Source organism: Vulpes vulpes, chromosome 3 (assembly GCF_048418805.1).
Source record: "Vulpes vulpes isolate BD-2025 chromosome 3, VulVul3, whole genome shotgun sequence".
Lineage (NCBI taxonomy): Eukaryota > Metazoa > Chordata > Mammalia > Carnivora > Canidae > Vulpes > Vulpes vulpes.
In genome coordinates, this window is record NC_132782.1 from 141073748 (window position 1) to 141079747 (window position 6000).

The 6000-nt window shown below is 40.2% G+C and overlaps 1 protein-coding gene across 21 annotated transcripts in view; it reads right to left on the minus strand.

The window, feature by feature from the left end:
- The window catches only part of ADGRL2 (adhesion G protein-coupled receptor L2), a 619577-nt gene extending 616216 nt beyond the window's left edge, over window positions 1–3361 (minus strand). For 20 of the 21 annotated variants that reach the window (XM_072754766.1, XM_072754780.1, XM_072754755.1 and 17 more), the window contains exon 1: window positions 2858–3361. The gene's annotated coding sequence lies outside the window, so the exon portion shown is untranslated. The remainder of the gene's footprint in view (window positions 1–2857) is intronic. The other variant, XM_072754751.1, reaches the window with a different exon arrangement.
- Between the last annotated feature and the right edge of the window lie 2639 nt (window positions 3362–6000).

Below are 6000 nucleotides of genomic sequence, written 5' to 3' on the forward strand. Positions count from 1 at the left end.
AAATTAATACACACAAAGCAATTAGTATCTGCTGAGTGTCCACTTAATTTGATGGTCAACCCGCACGCAGCAGTGTCTCAGGATTTAGACAGTACGTGTGGCAAGACACGGTCCTTCTTGAGGAATCCTGAGTGGCTGCAGATGATACAGGCATTGAATGTCTGCTGATGAAGCACATCATTTTCCCTCAAGCAGGGATGCAAGTTTCTCTGGCACCACTGAGCACTCCCGAAGTTGCAGAGAACTTATTAACACCCTCCATAGCATCCCTTTAAGATGATAATTTATCTTTTTAACTGCACTCAGTAAAACCAGCAGAAAAGAGCCAGGTGGGAATAACAACATGGTATTATATACAGCTACAAGTTTTACCAGTTGTATAGATTCTGCTGCAAGGCACACTAAAATGGAATAAAATGCAACTTATCTTGAACAGTTGCTGGAATGAGTTACTAGGAGAATGGCAAGTTTACAGACGAAGCAAAAGAAACCCATGGGAGTGAAAGGCTGTGACCTTTTTATTTAGGATGCACAGTAAAACCTAATTTAAGGCATACAAGTTATTAGGTCTTTGGAGAGTTTCCTAGGAGGTTTACAAACAAATGTGAAAGTCTATAAAATATGTGATTCTGAAATAGCTGTGAAATGATGGGTTGAGGTTCCGTGGGGGAATGCCATCATACCTATCAAATGCTGGTAATCTGGTTGAAAAGAGAATGCCCAGTTGTTTGCATTTTCTCTCTCCCCCAAAGCTCTCCCTGGCCACTTCTTATATCTCTGCTCAGCTTGACTGCTGACAGAGTGTTGCATGGCGTTCCTTTGTTCTGAAGGGGCATCCTTTGGTTTCACACTAGTCTCAAGTTCACACAACCAGGCAATCTCACACACCTTTCCATCTGTTCAGGTTTTCTTGCGTCGGGTGCTCCCTTCAAACTCATTTTAAATATGAAACAATCGCCCTCTACCTTTAGTGACGATTCCATTTCTCTCCCTGTAATACTGAAGATGTGAATGGAATCCTCCAGTGACAGTGTCTGGGAAGAAGATATTTCTGGGTAACTCCATGATTCGAATAGCTACATTCAATTAGCCCTCCCTGGAGAAGCCTCAGTTTACTTGACCACTCGGTATTTCGAAGAGTTTTAAAGAAATTCTAATTACTGCATAAAAAACAAGTCAAATTCTTCTTCTCTCCCCGCGTAAGGCTTTTATTACCCACTGCTATAAAACATATATCCCTTTTTTTTTTCTGTTGCTATCCTAGCAGAGTAGCCTGCATACCAATAGGATCACTAAAATGCCACGAAGCAGAACATATTCATCTGTTAAATTCTATGTACAGTAACCTAACAAATGCCAGAGACAGAAAGATTGCCCTCTGCACAGTAATACTTGTGTAGATGTCTTCTTTATGCTAACAATGACAGGGCTTCATGCCTTGTACTGTACTCAAAAATCAGAGTGCATTTTTTTTTTTTCAGTAGAAGAGTCTGTATCAAAAAGAAAAAGAACTGCACATTTTTGGCACTGAGATATTTTATGTGGATAATAAATTCTTTCCCTTGAACTCCACTAACTACAAGTATCTACCTGGAAGATGAAATCTAAGATTTATGTCATCAGAACTATTCAGTATACCAGAGGATCATTTTTTCTTCTTTTCAGGACTGTCAACTTTGTTTACTGTTTGTGTTCAATTCTCTACTATAACAAGAGATTAAACAGTCTTGTCATAGCTACATGTCAAGCCTTCTTGGAAAAATAAGGTAATACATGTAGAATTATATTAATAGGGGGTGCTTTCAAAGACGCATTACATTTATTGAAAACTAAATTGCAACTGGAATGTTATAATTATATTTGTACTAATCAAAAAGAGATTTTTGAGTTTAGAATTTTATGGCATTTAGTAGGTCTTACAATTGAAATGACTAAGGAAGGAATGATTAAAATATTATTACAAGTAACTTCAAGGAAACACATATGAAGTCACGTCAGCCCAGAAACTGACTTCATAAATCAGCAAATCTGTTATCGTCAAATCTGTTAGCCTCTTACGTGCATGTTTCATCTAAACGTAACCATTTGGCTATTGAAATCAGCCTTAAAAAAAAAAATGACATCCAACAATGTTAATGCAAGCATAAGCTTTTCTGTTAGCCTTGCAACATTCAACTTTTTTTATAATCTAATTTCAATCTCAAAACAATAAATAAGCGCATGTACAATCACAGTAACTGAATCCTGACTAATTATAATACTTCTGCATAGCTTAGTAACAATTTGTAAAACGTGAAGAATAAATCTATTTGACAGGCCTGTTAGCAATAAGGCCTTCAGCTTCTTGCTTTGCAGCAGAATGAAGTAAAATCTATCCTTTTCTTGCTGTTGTTAGAAACACTTCGACAGTTCTTTTTCACAGAAAACGCTGCAGGTAGGTGCCGGGGTTACAAAAAAAAAAAAAAAAAAAAAAAAAGCAAAAATTACCACGATTGAATTTTACACTACCTGCTTGGCCAGGATGCAGAAGTTAAAACATCCTGAGAGATTATTGTTATTCTTATTCTTTTTTACTAGGGAAAACTTGATGGAGGATTGCACCTCTGGATTAGAGAGTGGACGCTACAGCCTTCCTGACATTGGCAAAACTGAAGCTGGCTGCAGGGAAAATCAACATCACAATACCCGACACTTAAACAATTGTACCTCTTTCGGTTAAGTAACAAAAGCGTGAGGCACCTGGAATCCCAGCGCTTGTGCCTGATGCCAGCGACAATATTACAGCATTCAAGTGACATTGGATAATGAGCGACAGTGGAGGCATTACACACGTCTTTAGAAGAATCAGACTTCCTACCTTGAAAAGACAGATGGAGGTAAGTTCCTTTATAAAAAAAAAAAAAAAAAAAAGAAAAGAAAAAAAAAAAAAGGAGAGAGAAAGAAAGAAAAAAAAAAAAAAGTTGCAAGCAAAGCCAGGCAGCAGCTGCAGTAAATTGAGTCCTTTCAGTCACTGTGTACACATTGCAGTTCTGCAATAAGGGGAAAAATATAATGGGAGGAGCGGCTGTGAACGAGTGACCTCCCCAAAGCTGAGTCCTCTCTGTGAACCAAGCATGGAAAAGCCACTGCTTCTGATTTGCATGGATTATCTCCCCTTGAACAGATACGGAGCAGATACATTTAAATTGAGCTGGCACGATGGCAAGAAGATGGAAGAGTGAATGAATGAGGGGCAGCGCAGGAGGAGAGGGAGAGGGAGAGGAGAGGGAGAGGGAGAGGGAGAGGGGGCTGCGCGGCTCCTGCACAGCCCGGCCTCCGAAGAGCTACAGCTCCCTCTTCATGTCACAGTTGTAAGATAAGCACCGTTGTCATTAAGAACCGCTTAATCACAGGGAAAAATGCACCCTGGCTGGCTGATGCTCTGGCTGCCCCGATTTTTGGGGGGACGTGTCCCAAGGCTTTCTGTTTGGCCATCAGGATTTTAGGGGTGGGTGGGTGGGGGGTTTGGAGGGGCAATCTGGAAATCTCCTATGAGCAGGAGTTTTGAATGAGATCAGGGCTTTGAGTTGATGGGCGGACAGTGTGTGTCAGGGAAGGAACGTGGACAGTTTGTTCAGGAGAGGATTTATTTTGAAAGAGAGTGAAATCCCTGTGAACTTCCAAAGAGGTGGTGGCATGTCCCGCAGTGCAGAAAGAAAACAGCTATCTGGGTATTTATTAGTGAGGAATTCCCCGAAAGGACCCAAATGTACAACTGAGAGGGAATCGTGTTGTTGTTCTTGTTGTTTTTAATCTCCTTAGATTGTTAATTGCGTTTCTACCCCCCCCCACACACACACAACACAACCCCCTTCGTGTTGTCTTTTGCTGGCATTTCAGAATAGAAGAAATCCTTCTTTCTGTACAATACAGATGTGTCTTTAAGCGCACGAGGATTATGTGCTTTTCCCTTTGCATCATCAGAGCTTTGTACATTCTTATTCTCATCTTAAAAATGAGAAAGAGGGAGTGGAATAGGATTGTGACTCTTGCCAACAGTCACTCAGTAAGTCCGTGGCAGATCTCAGAAGGCAAGAATAACCCTCATTTAGCAAGTTAACGTGAAGCCTGCCTTCTCTTTGTGTAAAGGTGTCTGCAGATGCCCAAACAGGCAGGCAATTAGGTCAATTCAAAGGAAAAATCAGTCAAACCAGCTGGTTGACTGAATTGATCATAGCCTTGGGGAAGCCATTATTAACTTGGTGTGAACCAAATGACATTGGTTAAATATATTTCAACAAATGACATTAAAACTCTCCACATACACATGTGTGGGGTATTTGCAGAGAGTAGGAGAGAGACCAGTCAGATTTTTTGCTGCTGTTGGGAACCCAAATGCTGTCAGGAAAGAGCAAGGATTTAAACATACTATACTTACAGGAACTCTGCCTTGATGGACAGAAGTGATACTTCCAAAGAAATCGCAAGGAAAATGCCAACACACAGTTTCACGAGATTGAGTGAAGATCTGGAATTTCCGAAGGGTGAAGATTTAGAGACTACAACAGTGTTTAGGAAACAATTGCTTGAAAGTAAAAGGGTGAAGACAACAGTTATTTTATGTCTCTGACATCCAATGGCCTGATTGCTCTCTGAGTGGATGGGTGAGTTCTCAGGTTCCTGATATCAATTTGGGCACAGCTTGCACACAGGTTGGCGTTGGAATGTTATTGAGGTCTTAATCTTACTTTTCAGATTGTAAACTGGAGTCAGGGACCATATAGTAGCCTTTAAAGCACCTCCCCTCAAATTTTGGAAGTGTCCTGTATATATTTTAGATATTTCAAAGATATTTGTATCAAAGATATTAGAAATAATGACAAAGCACCTATATTCTCTAATACCAGTTGTTTAGAATAAAAATTGGATTCGTAAATTGTAATGGCTTCTGTGCCTTCATGAAATAAAAGGAAATAAATATCACATAAATGTCTTGCGTATATGGGATTATAATAACAGTGTGAGTCGTGTTCCATTGTATGTTGACGTGGAAGCTTGATTACGGGTCCCCTTCCTCATACCAGGGGGTACCTTCCAGAGAGTGTGTTTAGGATTTGAGTCACAACTTTCTAGGCACGAATGCTGACTCAGACAATTATCAGCTTTGTGTCCATGGGCAAGTTACTTGTGTGTAAACTGGAGATAAAAAATACCTTTTATTGGGGTGTGTGGGTGGCTCAGTCCATTAAGTGTCTGCCTTCAGCTCAGGTCATGATCCTGGGGTTCTGGAATTGAGCCCCCTGGCGGGGAGTCTGCTTTTTCCTTTGCCCCTCCCCCTTCTTGTGTTTTTTTTCTCTCTCCCTCTCAAATAAATAAATAAATAAAATCTTTTTTAAAAAATGCCTTTTATTCTATGGTTGATGTAAGGCATAAAAGAAAGGGCTGAGGATAGCACCTGGGTAAATACCTAATCGGTGTAAGCTATTGTTCAATTATTTTAAATCTGTTTCCGTTGCACTTGGTTGTCTCTCTCTGAATTGGGAGGTGTTACTACAGTGTCTATTGGCTGTAGAAGAAGGAAAAAAAGATGACTTCTTTGTCTGTTCCTGGCTCTTTCTCACCATTGTATGAAGAAGGCTCCTTCCTGGTCCCTGACAACCAGAAGGACCGGTGCCTCTACCTTTTTATAAAAGACAGAAATAGAAGTACTATTCTCAGGAGAGCTAGAGAGTGTTGTAGCAAGCAGATCCAACCTTCTGCACAGGAATAGGAAATGGCTTGTGTGGTACAAAGTGAAGGGCATCCAGAAGCTCCTGGTCCAGAAATATCTTCCCATCTGTCCTCTCCTATTTCCTGAAATGCCACCATTAGACGTTTATTTCTATGTTTTACTGGCTTCCCATTCTCTTTTTCAATTGCACACACTACTGGCAGCACTAACACATTAACAAGTTTACACTTAGAGCAACACATGAATTCATAGTTATTTTAATTATTCCATCAGAGAGACTTTCTTCTAGT